This window comes from Symphalangus syndactylus, chromosome 7 (genome assembly GCF_028878055.3).
Source record: "Symphalangus syndactylus isolate Jambi chromosome 7, NHGRI_mSymSyn1-v2.1_pri, whole genome shotgun sequence".
Lineage (NCBI taxonomy): Eukaryota > Metazoa > Chordata > Mammalia > Primates > Hylobatidae > Symphalangus > Symphalangus syndactylus.
This window is the reverse complement of record NC_072429.2, coordinates 79997818-80024761: the sequence shown is the minus strand read 5'-3', so window position 1 is coordinate 80024761 and position 26944 is coordinate 79997818. Positions and strand designations below refer to the sequence as shown.

The 26944-nt window shown below is 38.0% G+C and overlaps 4 pseudogenes; 2 read left to right on the top strand and 2 right to left on the bottom strand.

The window, feature by feature from the left end:
* The first annotated feature begins 192 nt into the window (after positions 1-192).
* LOC129485830 (inositol monophosphatase 1-like) lies at positions 193-26448 on the top strand (annotated as a pseudogene).
* Positions 3087-3456, bottom strand: LOC134737170 (small ribosomal subunit protein eS26-like; annotated as a pseudogene).
* Positions 12698-13773, top strand: LOC129485828 (magnesium transporter NIPA2-like; annotated as a pseudogene).
* LOC129485829 (RING-box protein 2-like) lies at positions 18037-18819 on the bottom strand (annotated as a pseudogene).
* Positions 26449-26944: the final 496 nt, after the last annotated feature.

The window sequence follows — 26944 nt, the reverse complement described above, 5'->3', positions numbered from 1 at the left end:
TACTCCGAAAAGCTCAGAGAAACTTGGCGCATCCCAGGCTCAGTTAGTCACCGTAAGTGATGGGGCAGCGCCCAGATGACTGGCAGCGCCAATCGCGCTGCTAGGGACAGGTGGTCGACAGATGACAGAGAGCTCACTTACACGTAGTCACCGTAAGAGATGGGGCAGCGCCAGTCGCACTGCTGGGGACAGGTGGCCGAGAGGAAGATGGCCTGGCTCCCACGCTGGGAAGGGTGTGACCAGGACAGAAACTGCAGGAAACAGTTCAGATGTTTATGGATTTGGGAAAATGAAAGTGAGTAAATACGGCCCCTTTCCATCAAGAAATGTACTTGCGATATGATATATACGTGTATATCAGAATAAATGTATTACATATATATGTTTTCATCCACCATTACTGGCTCATAACTCCCATAAGCCATTGTTACAGTCTTTTGTTATAATGTCGGGGCACTGCAGCCCCCAGAAAAGTGGAATTTCTCTCTTTGACCTTCTGCCCTCCTTTCATCTGCTGCTTTTTCTCCCCAAGGTAAGAATCTTCCCCTACCTTTGTGTCTTGTAGCCGGTTATAAATAAATTATCTGGCCTATCTTTGTCTGATTGTAGGTCATAAGACTCCCATTTCGGAAGAGGCCCTGCTCCATACCCAGGAGGAAGGAATGCTGCAAAGGGGAACCAAGAAGAATCTGAATAGACAGGCCTCACTGGGTTTCCCCGGTCTATTACTATTAGATCATACTGATTTTGTGGGATGATATTCCTACACAATTATCTATCAGTCATGCCTATCTGATGAAGTCCAGACTCAGGCCCTCAGTTGCTGTCTACTCAAGTAACTTACATGTTTATATCTGCAGGTGAAACCTCTCCTCTGAGCTCAGGATCCATCTATTCAGCTGCGTAATTGACAGCTTCTTCTGATTTCAGGGAGGCCTCGTATCTCTGCTAATTGAACTCTTAATTTTCCAACCTCTTACCCACATCCCAAACTTGACTCTTTTTTTTGTTACTCCCCATTCAGTAGATGTGACCGTTATGCATTCAGTTGCCAGAGGGAAAAATCTGGTCATCCCTGAACTCTTCCTCTCCCTCGTACTCCATAGCCAATCTGTTACTGAGTCTCCCCAATTTTATCTCCCAAAACAGATACCTCTTGACTCCCTTAGCTTCCCCACCAGCAAAACTTCCCTCCCCAGGTTTCAGCCAATCATCAGGTCTCCTCCGCACTACTGCATCCCGAATGTAAATCGTCTAACCGTCCACCCACACCCACTTTCTGCCAGTCTGTTCAGTAGCCACAATGCAGTGATACCTCAAGTGTCTCCCATCAAAGTCTTATCCCTAAGGTCCTGTAAGGTCCTGCAAGGACCTGTAAGGGACCTACTCTGTAAGGGACCCCACTTTCTCCCCAGCTTTATCCCTCCTAATTCCCTTGACCTCTGAGCTGTCACACTTAGGCTGTTCAGGTAGTCTTCATGTACCAGGCATCCTGCAGTTGAGTGAGTTCATGCCTGTTCACTTGTTCTTCTCATCTTGGTTTAATCTTGTCTTCAGGGAAACCTGATCTGATGCCTAAGTCCAGGTTAAAGCTCCCCTGTTAGATGCTTGTCATTGCACTTCTCCTCCTAAGCCTTTATTATTACAGTTATGATGTTGCATGTGGTCTGTGCATTTTTGATTAATATCTGAGTCCCCTCGTAGAGAGTAAGTGTGAATGGGACCTGGTGTTCCTCCCCATGGTGCAGTGTATAGCATATAATAGGTATTCAGCAAACATCTATTGAAGGGTGAAACACATAGTGACTTCTGGGTGGAGAATCCCTAGAAGAGAGGGTAGCTTTTGAAATGGGCACTGAAGAATTGGTCGAAGTGACATTAGTGCTGTGAGTGACTTGAGACATTTCTGGCAGAAAAGCAGGTGCAACTTGAAAACATCTAGTTCTGTTAAGACTAGCAGAGCAGAATGAGTGTCAGAATGAAAAAAAGTTTGGTAACAATTCTTGAAGATCTCTAAGGAGTTACTTATATGACTCAGAGAGTGGCCTCCTTTAAAATTTTTTTTTAAATGCCTTTATCAGGAAGAAAAAGCAACAGGCAGAAACTCACTGTATTAGTCCTTTGCCCTCCTTTCCTCTTCTGTCTCTTTTCCTATAATGTAAGCCCCAAGATAGGGATTTCTGAGTATCTTCAAGATGCAACTCTATGTTAGCTATTCTCAACTGTAAAGAAGGCAAAACTAGGATTGCTTTATACTGAGGCCACATTTTTGGAATCTGACAGCTTAAAAAGCTTCATTGTGCTAGGTACAGTCTTTAGAGTGTGGTCAAGCCACTGATGAGTTAGTTATTCTAGTCTTCAGAAGTCAGTGGAAAGCTGGACACTTCAGAACACAAATATATGTTGTTGTTTTTTCTCCTCTCTAATCTCAGTGTAATATGTTTCATTTTTTTCTTTTTTATTATTCTTTTGGTCCTGGAATTTTCTTTTCTCAGAATGCCGTAATAGAAAGAACAATGGAATTTAAAATCAGTTCAAATTCTTACTGTGTTATTTCTTTCTATCATCTTGGGTACATAAGTTCTCGTCTCTAAGCCTTAAGTTCTTGATCTTTATAATCTTATTAAAAAATTAATCTCCTGTGTAGAGCACCTGCCTGCCTGGCATTTAGTTAGTACATGTGCCTTTTGCTGCTTCCTTTCAAAGCTTCTTTTATTTCAGTATTCCCAGTGTTCTTTCTTTTATCTTCACTTTATCCCTCACCCAGACATTTACCTATCTATTAAAATGTTTTCTTGTGTCCTTTTTCTCTATTTCCTAAACCAGTGTTTCGTTGTTGATTTTTTTTTTCCTAAAGTCCCTTTATTTCACCCAGCTATGCAAATTGCGAGGCCAGGGATATGACCACAAACAATTAAGGTTTAATTTACATGAATAAGCTTTCTTTCTCATGAAAATACTATGTGTCACTTCTCACTTGGTCTAACACCCACAAAATCCCCACCCTATCTGGCACAGATACACTCAACATGCAATATTAAGCACAATTTTTATTTTATTTTTCTCAATAGAATAGTCCGTCTTCAGTCTTTAAGGACTCAGCTCCTTACATGAGCTTTCCTGGGGGTCGTGGGGCAGCACCTGCAGGTCTAAATCAGGGTGGGGGTGTTCGATCCTTGCGGGCTTCACGAGATCGGTTCCTGACTACTTTGCTGTGAATTGCACAACTCACACAGTAATGTAGCTTCACATACAGTTCGGGAAGCAAATAGGCTTCAAAGACGCTTGCTTCAGAAATGTCCCTGACTGCTGTGGCCTCCACTATGTTCCGAATGTCGAATTTCTTAATGGCCTTGTCCTTGGGCATGCATTGGGTACAGTTTGTGCTGGGAATAGGCTGCACGTGGCTGCAGCCCTTTTTTTGGTACAACCGTTGTTCCCTCTTTTCTTTGTCATCTTGGAGGCGTGCACCGGAGAGTGTGTTTTGTTTTTTAATGTGTTATGGTATGGACACATTTGGAGATAATTTAATAGAATTTTTTTATTGTATATTTCTGCATCAGTAGTGAAGTAATCCAGGTAGAAAATGTTCTTAATTGGTCTAGGAGTAAATCTTGGAAAAAAAATTGAACTCTGGAATAGGGCAGGGGGTAAATTTGAAATGAAAGTCTGTTGCTAATTAAGATTTTTTTTGTGTGTGAAAAAACTATTCTATAATTAAGACTTTTAGAGAATTCTAACTACTTTGTGCTGACATGTGTTAAATGTTTTCAGAAGATGGCTGATCCTTGGCAGGAATGCATGGATTATGCAGTAACCCTAGCAAGACAAGCTGGAGAGGTATGAATTAAAACTTTGTCAGCCATAATGTGATGGGTGTGAAGTGCGTGGTTGCCTTATTAAATAAAACATGTATTTTGTTCAGTCTGCATTTGTTTTCCTTTTACTAAACACTTTATAGTGAGTACTTCAATTTTATATCATTAAACGTCTTGTGATAACAGTTGTGCAGCTAAAATAGGATGTTAGATTATATAATTCTGTACCTAAAAGGTCATAATTATTGAAGGCTTATGTTATAAACATTTTTATAAGAAATACTTAAGAATATGTTTTTTTTTTTTAGACAGAGTTTCACTCTTGTTGCCCAGGCTGGAGTGCAATGGCATGACCTCGGCTCACCACAACCTCTGCCTCCTGGGTTCAAGTGATTCTCCTGCCTCAGCCTCCAAAGTAGCTGGGATTACAGGCATGCACCACCACGCCTGGCTAATTTTGTATTTTTAGTAGAGATGGGGTTTCTCCATGCCAGTCAGGCTGGCCTTAAACTCCCGACCTCAGGTGATCTGCCTGCCTCGGCCTCCCAAAGTGCTGGGATTACAGGCGTGAGCCACCATGCCCAGCCAAGAATATCTTTAAGAAATGTTATTTAAAGTCAGATTGAATGTTTTAAATCATTTTTGTGTTTTATATTTTTGTTTGATTTAAAATTACTTATGCTTTTCTATTTGCCTACCAAAAACCCTTTTTAGGTGGTTTGTGATGCTCTTAAAAATGAAGTGAATGTTGTGCTGAAAAGTTCTCCAGCTGATTTGGTAACTGCTACTGACCAAAAAGTTGAAAAAATGCTTATCTCTTCCATAAAGGAAAGTATCCATCTCATAGGTATTTATTTCCATTTCAAATGATAAAATGAAATCTAAGTTGGAGTCACTTATACTAGGCAAGCATTTTGATTTTAGACACAGAAATTGACTTTAGTTAGCTTAAGCTGAAAAGGGATTTATGTTGTGGGTGTGGGCTCCTTGGGCCAGAACCATGGGAGGGAGGAGGAGTATCTGAGGGAACACAGGAGCTGTGGCTGAGGAGGCCACTGGTAGCCTCACTCCTGACTCCTGATGGTTTGAATACTTTCTAACTAACCTTTTATCTTTACCTCATTGGTTCAAGATTACAGATTCTGGAGGGATATGTGGTTTCTGAGCTTAGGTGCTTTGCATACGCTCAAGCTGACAGGGAGTAGGAAAGAGGAATATTTGGATTCCTTCACAGTAAAAGGAATGGTTGGGTGCTGGGAAGCTAATGTGACAAATGTCTGCTGTTGGCATGATTTAAAAGTTCAATTTCATTCTCTGTATCATAAACTTCTTTATATGGTAGAGTGGCTGTAACTCTAGAAAGTCTGAGAGAAAATCCTGAAATTAGGGCTCTTTTACAGGCACAGAAATTTAACAGAAACATTATCATTCTAAACTGTTAGCACTGTGATTCTGGACTTCTTCCTAGTCATGTCATTGGCCATTCCTGGTGTTTTTAGCCATTGAGAAGAAAAAATGTGTAAAGCCGTGGCTAAGTATATTTCTTCCAAATAAAAATATTTATAGCTAAGAGAAATAGAGATAAATAAAGATGATGATCGTGGTTATTAAGACAGTTCAGTTTTAAATGAAAGAAAATAAATAGAAAAGAAAATAGGAAAGAAGAAAACCAGTGAACTCTAGCACCATTTATGGGATTTCCATAAGATTTAGTTAGAAACAAGTTACCAAGTGTAGCTCACACTCAAGGCAAGGGGTATTAGGCTCTGCCTCTTGATGGGAGTATTAGAGAGTGTCTGGACCCATTTTTAAAATCATGGCATTTCCTTAATGATTTCTCATCTCCAAAAACTGCTCTTGTCTGGCGTGTGTGTGTGTGCACACGCATGCACACGCATGTACTGTTACTTATTCTGGTATTACATTTTATAATTTTTTTTTTTTTGAGACAGTCTTGCTCTGTCACTCAGGCTAGAGTGCAGTGGTGTGATCTCAGCTCACTGCAACCTCCACCTCATGGGTTCAAGCAATTCTCCTGTCTCAGCCTCCTAAGTAGCTGGGACTACAGGTGCACGCTACCACATCCAGCTAATTTTTGTATTTTTAGTAGTAGAGAGGGGTTTCACCATATTGGTCAGGCTGGTCTTGAACTCCTGACCTCAGGGGATCCACCCACCTTGGCCTCCTAAAGTGCTGGGATTACAGGCATGAGCCACCGTGCCCAGCCACATTTTAAAATTTTGAATTCTGTAATTTTTCACATGACTTTACTTTCAGTGAAATAAAATAAAGCTTCCCCCTCACTGTTATCAGTCTTTCTAGGGACAAAGAAGCAACAATATAAAAATAGGGTGCAGACTTTTATATTTTATACAAGACTGTGTAGCTAAGGAAATGTCATGGTTTGGAAATTGTTGACAGGAGTGTGTTCTTCTTGCTTTTAGTTTCATTGGTGAGGATCTGTGGCAGCCGGGGAGAAAAGTGTCTTAACTGACAACCCTACATGGATCATTGACCCTATTGATGGAATAACTAACGTTGTACATAGGTATGTTTTAAACATTTTAATATAATTGCTCTTTTTGTATTACCTGGATAGCCCTTTAAAGTGCTCTGTGCGGGAACATACACATTTTAGAGAATTGTGCACTTTGTTCATGCATCTTTATTCTAAGAAAGGGTATCTAAAGTAAATAGAGCAAATTGTATTATGCAGACTTCTCATCAGATATGGAGGTAAAGAAATATTAATGGTGTGATCTTTTTAAGTGGAGTAGCATGCCCTGTTCACCATTCTTTTCTTACTCTTGGAGCCATATAAAAATGGAAGCGAACAACCTTGCTTCTTTGAGATCGATAAAGAAACTAATGAGGTCACTATTGGAGTGCTGTCAATATAGAATGAGTTCAGTTCAGAAGAGAAAACAGGGTTAAAAATTGGAGGGGTGTTAGGTTCAACAGGCTTAGGCTTGAATTCTGGTGTTTTTTAAATTGACTTTGTGACTTTGGGCAAGTTAATCTTTTTAAGCCTCAGTTTTTAAAAAGACCATATTAATGTCACCTGTCTAATAGAATTGTTTATTGATGGGACTCTATGAGTGGTACATTTATGTAAGAACTTAGTATAATGCCTGGCACAGAGTTTAAATGTATGATATCACTAGAAGAAAGCCTGATGGAATTGCACATGTGAGTTAAAATGAGTAGCCAACTATGGTGGGATTCCACATAGATGTTACTTTTTTTTTTTTTTTTTTAAGACAGGGTCACACTCTGTCACCCAGGCTGGAGTACAGTGGCAAGATCATGGCTCACTGCAGCCTCGAACTCCTGGGCTCAAAGTATGCTCCCACCTCAGCCTCCCAAGCAGCTGGGACTACGGGTGCAAGCCACCACACCAAGCTAGTTTATTTATTTTTGTAGAGATAGGGTCTCACTATGTTGCCCAGGCTGGTCTCAAACGCCTGGCCTTAAGCAATCCTCCCACCTTGGCCTCCCAAAGTGCTGGGATTACAGGCTTGGGCCACCACACCCAGCCCATCAGTGTTACTTTTGAAGTTGCCATGTAGTTGTACACATCTGTACTATGTACAGAATCGTTAAAATCTATAAAGCTTTATAGATTTATATATGTGATAGTGTATCTTTTAAATGTGGAAAAGATGCTTATGATATATTGTAATGTAAGAGGAGAAGACTGTATGATACAGTGTGTATAGTTTGATCCTATTTTTGTTAAAATAAAAACTCATATAGAGGTTTTTATTTGTAGTAGTTATGTTGACCCTATTTTGCCTTGATCTTGACTCTCTTGTGAGTCAGAAATTTCAACTTATGTGTTTAAACTGTCAGGCAACCATAAAAATAATGGTGAACAGTCTACTTTTCAGATGTGAAGTTACAGGTTTGGTGTTGGAATAGAGACAAGTAACAACAATTCTGTACAATGCAGTACCTGTGTCTACCAAGGCTCCAGGCTGCAGGAAAAATGATGAAAATAGATTTTTTTTTTTTTTTTTTGAGATGGAGTCTCGTTCTGTCACCCAGGCTGGAGTGCAGTGGCACGATCTCTGCTCACCACAAGCTCCGCCTCCCGGGTTCACACCATTCTCCTGCCTCAGCCTCCCCAGTAGCTGGGACTACAGGCGCACGCCACCATGCCTGGCTAATTTTTGTATTTTTAGTAGAGATGGGGTTTCATCGTGTTAGCCAGGATGGCGACTCTTTTCTTTTTAACAATTCACTTTAATTTTCTTAAAACTCTTTTATTTTTTGAAAAGATATTTTCACATAGTCATTAGATTATGGGATTTGATATTCAAAAGATAGGAAATGGCATACAGTAGATGTTACCCTTGCCACTTCTGTCCCCAGTTTCTCAGGACCCATCTCTCAGGTGACCATTGTTACCCATTTCTTATGAATCCTTTCAGAGATGTTTCATGCCTGTAGGAGCATCTTGTGTAAATGCATGTAGGTGTATATAATATGTCCTCTTCGCTCCTATTTACACAAGGGGTTGTATACAATACACACTGTTCTGCATCTTAGATATTGTAGGGAGGAGGGATAAGACTGTTTATAGGAAAAATTTTATGAGTACTTATATTATGAAAAGATGAATTTTAGTAACTATATTAATAATAAGTTCTATCTTGGTAAATTTGTGTTTTGTCTTTTTTTAAGATTTCCTTTTGTAGCTGTTTCGATTGGCTTTGTTGTAAATAAGAAGGTATGTTGTTTTAAATGTATAGTTGATTAAATGCCTTGCTTTCATTTTCTGGGAAAGAGTAAATGTATCTTCATAATAAATTCAGATGCCTTTATTTTCAATTCATATAACTGCATTATTTTGAATATAAGCTACAGAACTGTTAAAATGTTCACAATACATTTCCATCTAAGAAAATGTAATGTTTTCTGAGAAGCAGAGGTTGTAAGGAGAAAATGCACACAAGTAATTGAAAGTTCAGTATTTAGCCACCATTATATGTGCCAGAGAGTGAAATGGGAGAGGAGTTTATGTGTGATCTAAAATGCTTCATGGAAAAGATGGGATTTAAGCTGGGAATGCTTTAATAGGTATCAGTGAAAAGAGCCCTTTAAAGACCAAGAATTAGCAAGGGCCAATGCATGGTCTGAAAATAGCAAGTGTATTGTGGGATCGACACATTATTGAATACTTGTGTCGAAAGCCCAGTAGAGGAAAATCCATAGCTATTGCATTTCCTTGCTGTTTGGCTGTTTGTTTTGTTAAACAGTGAAGATATTTGCTACTATCTTACATCCCTGTCTTCAGGGAATTTTTGATATGTTTGATCAACCTGTACACAAAAACACTAAAGAAATTTCTGAAAATAAAACACAAATTACTACAAATGGAGGCTTAGCCCTAGGGTTGTATTAATCCTGAAAATGTCCAAAAGGAGCTAAGTGAGCATTCAGTCTATAATCAGCCCTGGGCTGTGTGCTGGTCCTGCCATTGAACTCACAGCTCAGCACAGAGTTGGATGTGTGAACAAGTAAAGACGATATGTGGTGGAACCATGACAAAAAATACTGTGGGAATAAAGGATGTCACCAATTCTGCTGAGAGTGGGTTGGGAAAATCTTCATAACATAAGGGGTCTTAGAAGTTGGTCATGTGAGTTAATCCTTAGAAAATTAGGGCTTTTCCAGATGGGGAAAAAAAGGAAAAGAAAAAAGGAAAGCATTTTAATCCAAAGAACAGCTTGGAGAAGTCGAAGACCATGATGTGTGTAGGGAACAGTGAGATGTTCATGGAGAGGGAAGCACTGGAAGTGGCCAGGTCAGAGGTTAGTTTGGCCTTACTGTAAGGCACAGTGGCCAGTCTATATGAGAAAATTTACTTTTTGTTTCTAGGTAGTTGGGAAACAGAAGAGGTTCTGGAGTGGAAAGTGACTGGGGTTTGGGTGATTCTGAACTAAGTAGAGGCAGTGAGAATAGCCAAGGAAATGCCAAAATTGGGAAGTGTTTTTAAGATTAAATTTGTAGGAGGAGATTTATGGGGAAGCAATGGGAAGTGATCAGGCAATGAGTGATTTTGATCTCCTTGATAGAGATTCTGCAAGACTAGGTTCCAAAGTATATGTTTTCATCTATGATTATAGGGTTGATGGGAACCAAATTATTAATAAGTTGAATTTGTGGACTGGAAAGGCCAACCTGTATGAATATGGAGAGCTACAAGGGAAATGGAAGTAATGGAAGAAGGAAGAAAAGCCTGAGGTACCTAACTTTTAAGGCTGAGGCAGAGTAAGAGGTTCTAAAATAGTGACTCTGAGATGGATTGGTGAGTGAGGTAGAACTGAAAGAGTAATTCTGGAAACATGGAGGTACAGAATGAAGTATTAAATAAGAGTTGAGTTGATGATGGCCAGCAGTCTCCAATTCTTCAGACAATACATTTGGTCAGGAAAGTTCACTGATATTCTCTGAGGGACTTTCAGAAGAATAAGTGATCAGGGCAGAAGCCAAATTGTAATGTATTAAGAGGAGCACAGGAGATGCAAAGTGTAGACTACTCATTGGCAGTAAAGGGAAAAGGAGGGAATAACATTTTGAAAGTTTTGTAAGGGAGGGAGAAACTGGGTGAGAAGGTATAAGAAGAAAAATCCAAGAGAAGAGGTAGCAGTTGATGGAGCAGTTTTTCAGAGAATATAAGAGAGGCTAGAAATCCTAACATAGGATATGTGTTCACCTTAGAAGACAGAAAAGCTCTGTCTTCTTCTGGAGCAGGAGGGAGAGAGGTAAGGTGAGTGATATTAAGTCTGCACATAGGTGAGATGAGAATGAAGGATTCCAGCTCTGATGACTTTCTCTGATTAGGCTGGAAATCATCCTACAGTATAGCCATTTCCATCTATTATTAGTAGTATATGATATTTTCTTGTTACTGTTTTAGAACAATTCATTGATTTAATGGTGAAAAATACTCAGGTTTGGTAAAGGAAACTTGTTTTTCTTCTGCAGATAGAATTTGTAGTTGTGTACAGATGTGTGGAAGACAAGATATACACTGCCAGGAAAGGAAAAGGTGCCTTTTGTAATGGTCAAAAACTACAGGTTTCACAACAAGAAGGTAGGTTTGTTCTCCAAGTTTTAGTGCAATTGATATTGTGTACTCATATTTGATTGTTCTTTTAATGTTTACCTATGGAATTCCCCAGTTGTTAAGTGATTCATAAACTGTGTTTATTTTCTCTTTGTTCTGTTATTTCAACTTCAGTTTTGAATGTGGAGTGGAAATAGGGAAAGCAAATGTAATTGAGCAAACACTTCAGGCTCAGCACTGGATTTGGTGATGGAGATAGGAAGATGATTAAGACTGGCTTCCTACCCTCGTTTGAGTTCATGGTTTATTTATTAGCCATTGTAGCTAAAATTCCTTGTGGAATTCCTCTGATCTGATGCCATTGTGACAAATTACTGGAAAGTAATTTGGGGAAAAAAGTCAATTAAAGATGGAATCACTTAAAATGATACACATACATTTTATATGAACTGGATGATTGGCATTTGAAGTCTTCTTCCTCTATGACAGCTGTCCACCTAAAAGGAGAAAGCTCAGGCAAAATTAATATAGAGAGTTTATTTGGGCCAAGATTGAGGTCTGCAGCCCAGGACGCACTTCCAGGTTGTCTTAGAGAGTGCTCCAGAGAACGGAGAGGCTCAAGTTTTTAAAGAAAAAGGGATGAATCAGAAGAAGAGGTCATTTCTAATGTTTTTTGGGAATTTTCTTTGGTTTACTGGTATCACATTAATTAGTGATTGGCTATACATTGTTGAACTATAGAGCATATGGCATTTTATGGCTACTTGGCATCAGTTAGTCTAGAGCCTGAATAGCAAGTGGCTTCAAGAGGCAATTATTTAGCTCAAGGGGGAGTGAGACTGACTGCTGGTATACTTTAAATGCCTCTCTGGGCCTGATAATTTGAAGGGGCTGACATTCCACAGATAAAAAGTAGTTTTTTTTCTTCTTTCTCACAGCTGATTGAAGTTTTGAGTTACCTTTCTTCCACAAACTACATCCAACATTTTTCAGTTTGCACTTTGAATTCTTTTAAGTGCAGCAAGAACTTAAAAGATACTTGCAAAGCAATTTGAGTTCAGAATCCTCCTAGATTTTATTTAATTTTTCTCCTCAATCACTTAATTTGAGAGCAGATTTTTAGGTCATTTTCTTTTTATTGAATTCTAAGGCCCCAAAGATTGGACGAGGCGTCCTAGTTTTCGAGATGTTAACATGAAAAAATATGCATCTTAGAACTGAAGGAAGCGGGACCAGAGGTCCTGGGGCAGATTCTTCTTGGCGCTTCTGCAGGGAGGAAGCTGCACAAGGATGCCGCCAGGAATGCTCGCACCTCCTACCGGGATGGCCTGCGCAAGACGGGGCGGTCTCTGTGCGGGTGTGCGGGTGTGAGCCAGGGTACCCAGGGCCAGATCGCGGAAGGGAAGCCGGGAGGCTGACCTGCAGACTGGGGTGAGGTCGCCACTCCTTCCTTGCAGGCTGGAGGTACTCTGCTAGGGTTTAAAAACTTGAAATGAGAATAAAGGGTAGTATTTACAAGAAAATGAGAACGAGTAAATCATATCTAACCTCCTCCAGCCCCCTTTTTTTTTCCCATAAGAGACCAAATTAAACTTATGCACTCTTCTAGCTGTGATTGCCCTTCAGTTACAGAGAGTGAGAGCAGCGCGAGACCAGGTCTGAGATAGCGAAGCAACTCATTCCTTTAAGGACATTCACACTGATGGCCTATTTTCAAACTATTTGAAAGTTGCATCATTCTGCCTCCAGTACTGGCAATTTCTCTGTTCTGTGATCAATGTGATTCACAGGAACATTTTGTTAAATGAGCCAAGGGTGTGGAAAATATGACGTTTATATTGGTCTGGGATTAGCTATGAGCCCCAGCATTTTCACTGGAGGAAGTTTCATTTGGGGCGGGGAAAAAAAGGCTTTCTGCGACTTGCCAGAAAAGGTTCTATGAGAGCAGGTCAAGGTGGCCACGCATATCCTAAAGAATGGTTGTGGTAGGCCAGACCGCTGTCAATGGGAGCTGGTGAGGTGGCCAACTCAGCTGCATATGGGTTTGCACCGGCCACACTGGTGACTCCACTAGGAGCTCTCAGCGTCCTAGTAAGTGCCATTCTTTCTTCATACTAACTAAATGAAAGATTTAATCCTTATGGGAAATTTGGATGTTTGCTAAGTATTTGAGGATCTACAGTTGTGATCACTCATCCTTCAAAAGAAGAGGATATTGAGACTAAATAAAATATCTCACAAGCTAGGTGATCCAGGTTTTGTGGACCTTGCAACACTTCTGGTCATTATGGCCATGATATTAATCTTCCTGGTGGGTCCCCACCATGGACAACAATCTTGTGTATGTAACAATCTGCTCTGTAATTGGCACATTTTCAGTCTCCTGGGTGAAGAGCCTAGGCAGTGCTATCAGAGAGCTGTTTGCTAGAAAGCCTGCACTGCCTCATCCCCTGGCCTGTGTTCTGCTGCTAAGTCTCATTGTCTGTGTGAACACATAGATTAATTACCTAAATTGGGCCCTGGATATATTTAACACTTCCGTCATGACTCCAATATATTACATATTCTTTACAACATCAGTTTTTAAACTTGTTCAGCTATTGTTTCTAACGAGTGGCAAGATATGCCCATTGATGATGTCACTGGTACTTTTGACTGGCTTTACAATAATCGTGGAGATATTCTTGTTGCATGCTTTTAAAGGTGTCAGCAAGTCTGCCTGTGTCTCTTCGAAAAGACAAAAAAGCAATGAATGGCAGTCTCTCTAATATATAAGAAGTTCTTAATAATAATGAAGAAAGCAAAAGCTTAATCTGTGGAATCAAACAACACACTGGTGAAAATATCTCCTGAAGAAATGGAATTCTGACAGCTTTTTAAGAAAGATATAATTAAAAGGTTAATCTATAATTTTGTTATAAAGTGAATTTGAATATCAGAATATGTCTGAAAAAGCACTGTTCTCAAATAATGATCTTTGAAATTACTTTTCTGATTTTTTTTTTTTTTTTTTTTGGAGATGGAGTCTCACTCTGTCACCCAGGCTGGAGTGCAGTGGAATGATCTGGGCTCACAGCAACCTCTGCCTCCCAAGTTCAAGCGATTCTCCTGCTCAGCCTCCCAAGTAGCTGGGACTACAGGAGTGCCGGCTAATTTATTGTATTTTTAGTAGAGATGAGGTTTCACCATATTAGCCAGGATAGTCTCAATCTCCTGACCTTGTGATCCACCCACGTTGGCCTCCCAAACTGTTGGGTTCACAGGCGTGAGCCACCACGCCCGGCCCTACTTTTCTGATATTTAAACGATAGTAGCTCACTAAAATGAACTCAGTGCATGACTAATTTCTATTAACATTATATTATTGCAGAGATTTTTTACATTTTGAATCCTTCTCCAAAATCTAAAACTGCTTAAAATGACAGTTTTAAGTCTATAAAAATGCTTTATTTTTTCATTGGTGATGAAAGTCTGAAATGTACATTTATTTGTCATCCCCACTTGATTAATCCCTAATCATATAGGCTTTTTGATTTTAATAAAGAACAAACTTATCCCAAAATTATCCTGTGATTTACCTTACCCATTATAACAAAATATAATATATATTATATAAAAATTATAATAAAATATAATACATATTATATTTATGTAAAAATTATAATTATATAAATATAAAATAGATAAGGTAAATCAGAGGATAATCTATATAAGATAGGTAAAGTAAATCATAGGATAATAGAAATATGTATGAACCAAAGAAATGTGGTAGCTTTCATAGAAACAACTCTTTTCCTTTGCATAATTATTCCTCACTTTACAAAGTATTAAATTATTTAACTATTAAAAGTAGTACAACAAAAAAATAAAATGCCTAGGAATATAGCTGTCAAGGGAAGTGAAGGACCTCTTCAAGGAGAACTACAAACCACTGCTCAAGGAAATCAGAGAGGACACAAACAAATGGAAGAACATTCCATGCTCATGGATAGGAAGAATCAATATCATTAAAATGGCCATACTGATCAAAGTAATTTATAGATTCAATGCTATTCCCATTAAACTACCATTAGCATTCTTCAAAGATTTAGAAGAAACTATTTTAAAATTCACATGGAACCAAAAAAGAACTCATATAGCCAAGACAATCCTAAGCAAAAAGAACAAAGCTAGAGGCATCATGCTACCAGACTTCAAACTACAAGGCTATAATAACTGAAACAGTATGGTACTGGTACAAAAAGAGATACATAGACCAATGGAACAGAATAGAGAACTCAGAAATAAGACTGCACATCTACAACCATCGATCTTCAACAAATCTGTCAAAAACAAGCAATGGGGAAAGGATTCCCTATTTAATAAAAGGTGCTGGGAGAACTGGCTAGCCATATGCAGAAAAATTGAAACTGGACCCTTACACCTTATACAAAAATTAACTCCAGATGGGTTAAACCCAAAACTATAAAAAATCTGGAAGAAAATCTAAGCAATACTATTCAGGACATAGGCACGGGCAAAGATTTCATGACGAAATTGCCAAAAGCAATCGCAACAAAAGCAAAAATTGACAAATGGAATCTAATTAAGCTAAAGAGCTGCTGCACAGCAAAAGAAACTGTCATCAAAGAGAACAGGCAACCTACAGAGTGGGAGAAACTTTTTGCAATGTATCCATCTGACAAAGGTCTCATATTCAGCATCTACAAGGAACTCAAACAAATTTGCAAGAAAAACATAACCCCATGAAAAAGTGGGCAAAGGACACGAACAGACACTTCTCAAGAAAAGACATTCATGAGGCCAAAAAACATGTGAAAGCAAGCTCAACATCACTAATCATTAAAGAAATGTAAATCAAAACCACAATGAGATACCATCTCACACCAGTCAGAATGGCAATGAAAAAAGTCAAATAACAGATGCTGGCAAGGTTGTGGAGAAATAGGAACACTTTTACATCATTGGTGGGAATGTAAATTAGTTCAACCATTGTAGAAGACAATGTGGCAATTCCTCAAAGATCTAGAACCAGAAATACTCTTTGACTTAGCAATCCCATTACTGGGTATAGACCCAAAGGAATGTAAATTATTCTATTACAAAGATACATGCACACATATGTTCATTGCAACGCTATTCACAATAGTAAAGACATGGAATCAACCCAAATGCCCATCAATGATAGACTGGATAAAGAAAATATGGTACATATATACTATGGAATACTATGCAACCATAAAAAGGAATGAGATCATGTCCTTTGCAGGGACATGGATGGAGCTGGAAGCCATTACCCTCAGCAAACTAATGCAGGAACAGAAAACCAAACATTTCATGTTCTCACTTATACATGGGAGCTGAACGATGAGAACACACGGACACAGGGAGGGGAACAATACACACTGGGACCTGTCGGTGGGGGGTGAGTTGAGGGGCGGAAGGAAGAGCATCAGGAAAAGTAGCTAATGCATGCTGGGCTTAATACCTAGGTGATAGATTGATAGGTGCAGCAAACCACCATGGCACATGTTTACCTATGTAACAAACCTTCACATCCTGCACATGTACTCTGGAACTTAAAATTAGTTTTAAAAAGGAGTACAACAGTTACAAAAATGCTCAGGACAAACACACTTGGTGAACATACATCTTGTCTGATGGGAAGAGGTGACGTGTGGGATGTCGAGTGTGTCCTGAGCTTCAGTCAGGATGTTTCAGAGGAAAATGGAAAGCCTTGGATAATTTGCCAAATTTGTAAATGGAAGTCAGAGAAGAGCTACCATGTAATTTTCGTTTTTGTTTTCTTTCAAATCTATATATAAGTTCCCTACTGAATTTAGTTTCTAACACCTACTTTTTTGTGTTTAAGATATTTGCTTTTTTTTCACTACACATATCATGCCTGCAGGCAAATTGGTTATATTCTGTACATTTGGGGGAATGGTCTAAGGAGCTGAACTCTTTTTGATGCTTATAAAAAGCTGACTTGGAAATAACACATTTATCAGTTTTAATATTTAAAAGCTTAGAAATGAATTTGATAAAACTAGGAAGAGGGATAAACATGTTATATTTTCTTCTGAATAAAAGTGTCATTTTTTTTGGAATTCTAGTTATTAAAACCTAGTGATTATTTAAAACATTTCCTTTTTAGATATTACCAAATCACTCTTGGTGACCGAGCTGGGCTATTGCAGAACATCAGAAATTGTAAGAACTATTCTTTCCAATATGGAAAAGCTTTCTTGAATTCCTATTCACGGGTGAGCTCTTCTCATTTTCCACCTAAAGTTCTAGATCCTTTAACATCTTAAAATAATATATTTTCCTTTAGAAATGAAATATTAATAGAAATGGGATTGGTACCATAATTCTAATTTTGTAATGTAGCTTTGAAATGTTTTCTTTGAAAATAATTTCAAACATAACAAAAAGTTGTAGAAATAAAATAGTGCAAAGAACAATTGCCTTTTTTAACAGATTTGTCTGTTGTGAATATTTTACTCCATTTGCTTTATCATTTAATTATTCTTTCTCGTCTTCTCTCTCTCTGTATGTGTGTGTGTGTGTGTGTGTGTGTGTATGTGTACACACATTTTTTCTCCCTCATTATTTTAGAGTATATAATATATATCATGGCTCTTGAAGTATAGGATTTTTTTTCTGTAACCACAGTACAATTGACTTCACAAATATACTTTTTGTCTAATCTACCATCCATATTCAGTCTTGTCAGTTTTGTCAGTAGATCTAATAATATCCTTTATAACATGTGCCTTCCACTGGTACAGGATTCAGTTTAGGGTGAGCATTACATTTAGATGTCACGTCTCTTTAGCCTCCTTTGATCTGGAACATTTCCATAGCCTAAGAAATTACTCATTTCCTTTAAGTTTTCAAATCATTTGCATAGAGGTCTGCAAGGTAGAATTTTATAAACAATTTCTGGCTTCTCCATATCAATAATTATTTCCCCCTTATCACTTATTTTGTGTATTTGTGCTTTTCTTCTTTGTTCATATTTTTAGTCTTGTTACCTAGTCGTTTATCAAAGACCCAGAATTTTGATTTATTTACTATTTTTCTCTTTTCCACCCTATTATTTTCATCCTTGTGCTTTTTGTACACTTTGTTTTCTTTTTTTTGGGAGGGGTTTTAAACTGCACTTTATTTGTTACTGTAACATTCTTTTTTAACTGATCAACCACAAGCATGCAAAAAGTTCTCTGAAACTGCTTCCACTGCCTGCTGTATAGAAATAGGTAAATTATAAAGGTGATTCAATTTGGAGCTCTTTCCTTTTTTATAGCACTTCTAAGCTGTGTGCGTGACGCACACCACAGAGGTAGGAAGGACCATCTTTAATAAGTTATCTTCTTAATCACAGAGAATTTCTGAAGATAAAACTGACAAAATGCTAAACCAAGGCTTTGATGAGTCCCAAAGGACCACAGATCCATCAGCTCCTATTTGAAGAATTCATCCCCTGGAGTGTTCTAGCCTTTGTAGGGCACTGGATTAAAGATCCACCAGGGCTCTGAACAACTGCACTAAGAAGCCCTCTAACCACCCTCATTTGCCGATTCTTTGGACCACCCAGCCCTGCCGGCAGAGAGGGCAGCGATTGTTCTGTTTCACCCATAGGGGCATGCAGTAGTTGTGGAAGGAATGATTACATTCTCCCCAGACCACAACACAGTCCTCTTGCTTATTTTCAGCTTGACATCTAAGACAGGCATCCATCACCTGGACCCTGCAGATGGCGCACGTATCGCACTCCATGTCCCAGCTCCACATGGCCACCGTGTTCCAGTTCTTGAGGGAGAACATCTTGTCGCCTCCCCGACTTGGAGCCTGAGCTCCCGGAGTGAGAGGCCAGGGCGCAGGTTTCCTCTCCGTCTTCCACGTCGGCCATGGCGGCGCCGCGGAGCCGACGGCCTGTTTTCTTTTTTCCCTTTTGAGTAGAAAATTTTAATTCTTGATATTTATTGATATAAGTTTTTAGGCTATGAATTTTTATCGGATCACTGCTTTCAATATCTTCTATACATTCTGATTATTTATTGTTTTCATTATAATAAGTGTATTTCATAAGTTCTGTAATTTGTTTGTAGTTCCTTTTTCACCCAAGAGATTAATTCTTAAATTTTCACAAGGAGAGATAGTCTTAGCCTGTTTTGTGCTGCTTATAACAGAATACCTGAAACTGAGTAACGTATAAAGAAAAGGAATTTATTTCTTTCAGTTACGGAGGCTGAGAAGTCCAAGGTCGAGGGGCTGCGTTAGGTGAGGGCCTTCCTGCGGGTGGGGACTCTTTGTGGAGTCCTGAGGTAGCACAGGGCATCATATGGTGAGGGAGCAGAGCCTGCTCGCTCAGGTCTCTCTTCGAGTTCTTTTAAAGCCATATTCCCATGATAACTCAATACGTCTTATTCCCATGAGAACTCAATAAACTACTAATCCATGAATGGATTAATCCATTCACAAAGGCAGAGCCCATGCAACCCAATCTTCTCTTAAAGGCCCCACCTCTCAATACTGCTACTAGAGATTAAGTTTCAACATGAACTTTGAAGGAGACAAACACTCAAACCATAGCATTCACCCCTGACACCCAGAACTCATGTCTTTCTCACATACAAATTCATGCATTTCATTACCATTATCCTAAAGTCTTAACTAATAGTTTTACAAGAATATCTTAGAATTGCTTATTCTGCATCAATTTTCTATTTAATATGTAGATACATATCTTGTTTACTTATGGAAAATTTTCTTGAGATATAATTTTAAATATTATTGCACTTCGGTTATCATTTTCCTCTTCAGAGACACCAATAAGAATATTCCATCTCCCTGTGTCTTCCATTCAGCTGCTTTCTCTCAGTCTCTTTTTATTGCTTTTCCTGATTTCATTTAAGTTTTCTTTTGCATCTGTGCCCTTTTGGGCACCTTGTAATTTATTCTTCATTTTCTCCCCATTTCTTTGCTGAGTTCACTTATCCTGTTTTTTTTTAAAATTTTTTGTTTCATTTCTGCTTTTAGTCTCTATTTCAGATTTAACAATTTTTTTTTTCATATTCACAACCACAAGTATTTGTTTGAGGCTATTTAACTCAGATTGTATTGATGTTTCAGTTTTCTTCTGCTTCATTATTGTTTTTTATTTTAAAAGACAGAATGTTGTTTTTATATTCTTTTGTCATGTTACAGCAGCAATTTTTAAAAAAAATTTTAAGTTACGGGATACATTTGCTGAATGTTCAGGTTTGTTACATAGGTATACATGTGCCATGGTGATTTGCTGCACCTGTCATCTAGGTTTTGAGCCCCGCATGCATTAGGTATTTGTCCTAATGCTCTCCCTCCTCCCCTTGTCCCCCACTCCCCGACAGGCCCCAGTGAGTGATACTCCCCTCCCTTTGTCCATGTATTCTCACTGTTCACAATGTTGATTTTCTGGAGAGACTTCAAACAAAAAGAAACCCATTTTTATTAGCAATGTCTGATGTTTTGCAGGTTTGTGAGGATGTGCTCTACTTTTTTCTATTTTGATTCATTTTGTTATCAGGGCTCTTTGGTTCAGAGCTCTGTATTTTGTCATTTCTGCCCTTCTGTGCAGTTTCCTTTATAATATCTGTTGAGTGGTTGTGGTAGGCAGGGTTGGCTTATCTTGCTTATCGTTGATTTCTGCAGGATCCTTAATCTTTCAATCTTAGTTCCAACTTTTCCTTGAATTCTTGGTCTCCAAGAGGTACCACCTCTTCTGTCTTATCTGATTCTCCTCCAAAATCACAGTTTCCCCAAGGTAGCTGGACTGTGAATTACCAAGTGCTGATCTGTGCTCAGTGATTTTGTATTTATTGTCTCACTTATACTCTTTTCTGAGGGTGGTTTTTTCTGTGTTCCCTGTGGGTCCTTGGCTCCTCCCTGCTATCCCTCACAAAGTCTTTTCTGCCTCTTCTCCTCCACTCTGTGTATCCACAGGCTAGGAATGCTCTGTTAGAATTAGTTTGTTTGCTCTTTCTTCTGCTCACAGGTAGTTTGAGATTTGTATTTTCCGATTCCTAGAAATGCTGAGGGAATAGGTCTTGTGGGTTTTATTTGCCTTCCTCTTTGATTTTATTTAATTTTATTTTTCAGGTGGGTAATAGGGAGTTTCAAAATCAGCATGCCACTATTCCTCTCTAAACCTCAGAGTCCTTCTGTAATTAGTTTCGTAAATGCAGAAATTAAAAGCAAATATCTATCCTTACTTTTATGTTTACATTTTCAAGAAAAGCTAGAGTTTTGAGGTCTTTAATATAGTTATGCTATATTAAATAGAATTTCTGACTTTTATTATAGTTGTTTGCATTAAAAATCATAAATTTTGTTATTCAACAAAAATCTGTAAGTTTTGAATAACAGATGTTTTACTGCCTACTGTTTCTACCTTTTTTCCTTTTGAAAATATCATCACTGAGTTATAAGAGTCTTAGACCTGATCAAAGATCATCTAATAATCCAGCCTTATTTTGTAGGTGAGTCGACTGAGGCTCAGAGAGGTGATGTGGTTGCTTTAGATCGAACAGCTGGGTGGAAATATGACTAGAATTCTGGCTCCCAGATCATTTCTCTTTCTCCAATATTGGATTTCTCTTAGCAGTCGGGACCTTAAAAATATAGTTTGGCCATGTACAAACTAATTTTGTACTACACATCTTTGTTCTATATAGTAACGAGTAAAGTAAAAGAGAGACAGCCTCTGTCAAACAGCTACAGAAGCTCTCAGAACGATGTCCTTGAGGGAAGGGAAATAAATCTGCTGCTACAGGGTGCTGTCTTGAAGCAAGGACTGTAACAACGGGCTATAAAATGGTTATGTTAGTCATCAAAGAGCTGTAAGAGGTTTACAATTTTAACCTTTAATTTTGCTGTTGGATAAAGTAAAAACTAATTTTTACTTCAGGGTTTTTTCAGAAGTATAACCAGGGAAATATTACCAAGGAGAAGTTCTGACATTGATTTAAGATCTTTTGCATTCAGCTGCTTCTTTAGCTTAGCAATGTGATTTCAGAGTTACTTATACAAAACAATGAAACTAAAGGGAGTCATAATCTGAATGAATGCTTTAAACAAGCAGAAACAGTCTAATAGGTTCCTAACTAGGAACAAATATTTTTGAGACAACAATTATTGTGGCTCAATTTCCTTTAATTTTTCAAAATTTAATTAGAAGAAATGTACCTGGTGTATATTTTCTGGCATCATCATTTGAGAATAATTTTATCATAAACATAGCTACTTTTTATTATGGATCTTTTATATGCCAGGCACTCTTTTGGTGCTTTACAAATATTATTTGTAGTTATTGTAACAGTGATCTAAGGTAAATTGGTATCCCTATTGGATGACAAGAAAGCTAAAACTCAAAGAAGAAACTTGGTCCAGATTCGTTTTTTTGGTTTTTTTTGTGATGGAGTTTCACTCTTGTTGCTCAGGCTGGAGTACAGTGCTGTGATCTCGGCTCACTGCAACCTCCACCTCTTGGGTTCAAGCAATTCTCCTGCCTCAGCCTCCCAAGTAGCTGGGATTACAGGCATGTGCCACCACACCGGGCTAATTTTGTATTTTTAGTAGAGACAGGGTTGCACCATGTTGGCCAGGCTGATCTCAAACACCTGACCTCAGGTGATCCACTCTCCTTGGCCTCCCAAAGTGCTGGGATTACAGGCATGAGCCACAATCCTTGGCCTGGATTAAGGTTTTTAAGCAGCTGAGCATGGAACAAACTCAACTCTCTATGACCCCAAACATAGTCTTTTTTATGATATACCCTATTAGCTGTATAGGAGGATCAGACTAAGATAGGTTTCAGAAGGCACAGTGTAGAATCTATTCCACAGCCTTAATTACCTGGTAATATAAGTAATCTCTTTGGTAATATTTGCTCACAAAATATATGCTCTAGCTGACTACAAGACTCCTTGCCTGAGATCCCATGATGTTCATTAGAAGTGATGGAAGCACCACTAGTTCCTATGACTGTTGTTCCGCTAGCCTAGGATTCTCTCTGAATAGAATACTAAGGGATTACTTATAAAAGATCTTGGTCTTTGCTTTCTATAATATGAGATATCAGCTATCACATATCTCATATGAAAAGGGGAGAAACAAATCTTTCTTTATAACTGAAAAAATGCCACAAAAGCTAATTTGATTTCATTCACTTGGGAAACAAACATCTTGGAAATTTATTGCACCCGCTAGTTCTTTCTTAAATTTGATGTGCAGCAAAAACATAGGCAGGAAAAAATTCCAAATCAAAGACATTATGTCATTCTAATCCTTTTTTTAAAAAAATCGCTTTGAGATGAAGGATGTACTTAGGTGCAATATTTTTTATAGATACAAAATAAATACATTTGTAATCAATTTATCATTACTTTTTAAAAAAATAAACTGGGAAAGATCTTGGTAAGTACAACCCACTGCTTTATTTCCAGAGCTTTAAACAGTCACAAAAGGAGTTTGAATAAAAGCCATTTGCAATTAGCTTGCAGACATAACGACCTTTTTCTTCTAAAAACACATTTCAGTGTATATTTCTTTAATAAAAAGGAACATTGTCTAACACAGCCACAGTACAATTATAAAAGTCAGGAAATTAACATAATCTAATATAAAGACTTTATTCAAATTTTGAAAAAAATTTTAACCCAAGGTCCAATCCAGACTCATACATTGCATTTAGTTCTCATTTCTCATCAGTTTCCTTTAATTTAGAACTTGCTTGATCTTTCTTTATCTTTTATGACCTTGACGTTTTTCAAAAGTATAGGCCAATTATTTTGTAGTCTATCTCTTGATTTCAATTTGTCTAGTTTCTTTATGATTACATTTGGATTATGCATTTTTGGCAGGAATGTCACAGAAGTAATGTTCTATACTTCTCAGTGCATCATATCAGGAGGCACATGGTATCTTTTTGTCTTATTATGGGTAATATTAACTTGGATTACTTGGTAATGGTAGCTAGATCATCGTAAAAATGCTATTTTTTCCTCACTATACTTATTATATATCTTGTGGAGAGATACTTTGATACTGAAAATGTCAAACTTTTACCCATTAATTTTAACATTTATTGATGATTTTCTTTTTTTTGAGATGGAGTCTTGCTCTGTTGCCCAGGCTGGAGTGTAGTGGCTTGATCTTGGCTCACTGCAAGCTCCGCCTCCCAGGTTCACGCCATTCTTCTGCCTCAGCCTCCTGAGTAGCTGGGACTACAGGTGCCCACCACCACGCCCGGCTAATTTTTTATATATATATATTTTTAGTAGAGACGGGGTTTCACCATGTTAGCCAGGATGGTCTTGGTCTCCTGACCTTGTGATCTGCCTGCCTTGGCCTCCCGAAGTGCTGGGATTACAGGTGTGAGCCACCACACCTTTACTGAATAAGTTATCACTATAATTGCTATCAAGTAGTATATTACTTATTCTTACTTGTATCTTACATATTCATCTTACCTTGCTGTATTTTCAAGGAAGAGGTGCTATAAGAGGAAAAACCTGTAGTAATCTTTCAAAGGAGACCTAGGTTTATGCAGAACCCAGGTGGGTTGCAATCCCTTTAGGGGATTGCACATCCAGATATGATGCACATCCAGTTGGGAATGATCAATATCATGATACTTTATGCTCCCTAGAGATTATTGTGCATTGTGTATGTGTGTATGTGTGTGTGTGTGTGTATCTGTGTAAAATAAGCTGTAGTTGCCTTGGGTTTAAAAAGTATGAATGCATTTGCATGCTGTTATAGTAGAATTATAGCATTATTTTTAGGGCTTTTTTTCTGCAAAATTATTGTTTTCATGTTTATCTTATTAAATTATTGCTTTGTGAGGATTAGTTTCGGGATTTATACAGTACATCATAACTGGATTATATATACTTTTATTTTAAGATTAAATACCATCTTTTTTTACATTTATTCTCTAGATTGGTTCAACTTAGTCAACATTCAAACTGAAGTTAGGAGGAATACCTTACTTAAAAGGTTATGTTTTTCAATCTGCCATTTTTGAATACTATTTTTTAGGATCCGGAGTGCTGGAACAGCAGCTACTAATATATGTATTGTGGCAAGTGGAGGAGCAGAGGCATTTTATGAAATGGGAATTCACTGCTGGCATATTGCAGGAGCTGCCATTATTGTTACTGAAGCTGGTGGTGTGCTAATGGATGTTACTGGTAAAATTATGAGATACTGAATCATTTTTCCCTTTACATCTCTTGGACTGTCCTCTGTATGTGGAGTTTTAAAAAAGTTTGATATATATGATAGCTTGGATTTTAAGACAAACAGCCTATATAATTTTGTGCAAAATCAAAATAAACATTAGGAGATAGAGGCAAGGATGAGAACTAATGGCAATGTGGGACTGATAGTGATAAATGGCTAAGCCTTTTCAAATGTGAGTAACAGGAACTCCTGAAAGGCTGTAGAGAAAGCCTAGACAGTCACTGAGTCTGAGGCTTGTATTCAGAGTTCTTTGAATGCTGACCATTGTGATAGTTGATGATGGACTTCAGTCCTCCACCATCACCTTCTGTGTTGGGACTAGAGAAGTTAAATATTTGCTTTGAGCTGATGGTGAAATTTTTGAAGTGAAGAGTGAACCTGGGTTCAAAGAATTCACCAGTGATCTGAAAGAAGGGCAACAAAGAAATAAGGAAATGGGAAGGACAGTGGTATGAAAATTAACTGGAGTCACATTTTCTGTCCATAGATTCTTAAACAGTAAAGGGGTAATAAGAGTGTATACACACACACACACGCACACAAACAAAGAAATAGAGAATAGATGGCATTTTTCGGATTAGCATGACTTGAGACTCCCTCTCTCCCCCACCAACCTTGCCAGTAAATACCAAAAAACTGGTATTTTTAAAAACATATACTTAGACACTCAGCTATGGATTGCCAAAGCTTAAACATTATAGTTATGTGACAGTGCAGTAGATTTTTAAAAGAAAACTGAAAGTATTAAAATGTCATGATTGACCATAGTGCACATTGCTGTACTTGTTTGATGTAAATTATTTTTGTACCAGATATAACTATTTACCATACTTGATTTGTTTTAGGTGGACCATTCGACTTAATGTCACGAAGAATAATTGCTGCAAATTGTACAGCATTAGCAGAAAGGATAGCCAAAGAAATTCAGGTAGTACCTTTTCAACGAGATGATGTAGATTAATTACAGCAGCCTCATAGTCAATCACAGTTGCTTTTCCCCAGATTTGCTGACTCACTGATGGGTATGTGTTTCAGATATATTATATGCTTAGTTTAAATTGTCTTTGCCAAGATTAAGAATTTTGAACTTGTTTCATATTTTACTATGGCCAGGATTGCAAGAATAGACATAATGTTTACTTCATTGTTTAAAAAAATTGCATGTAGCCGGGCGCGGTGGCTCACGCCTGTAATCCCAGCTCTCAGGGAGGCAAGAGGCGGGAGGATAGCTTGAGCCCAGGAGTTCGAGACCTGCCTGGGCAATATAGCGAGACCCTGTTCTCCCGAAAAAGAAAAAAAAAAAAAAAAAAAAGACAAAAAAAAAATAAGCGTAACTTCCCTCAAAAAAATTGCATGTAAGAGCTTTAGGAAAAATACACAAAAAGTACAGTTGATGAAATAAGTATAACATCAACTGAAATAGTTAGTAATTTTGCATTTCTGAGTATCAATGGTCTGAAATTTTGACTTGCTATATATATGTATGCCTAGACACTCACTTAGAAAGTTACCTATTTGGAAAAAAAATTTTTTTGGTTTCAAAAGCCATATTTAAATTTGTAAGGATATATTGAGTACTTCCTAGACCAAGTTTTTTTTTCTTCGCAGAGAACCTTTTTTGTTTTATTCAGTGTTCATATAACACCTAGCACCATGCTTGTCAGTTGGCAACCAAAATTAAACATTGTAAGAATGAATATTTTGAAGTCATCAATTCCTAGTTATTATATAGAGTAGATACATAATGAGCTCACTATTC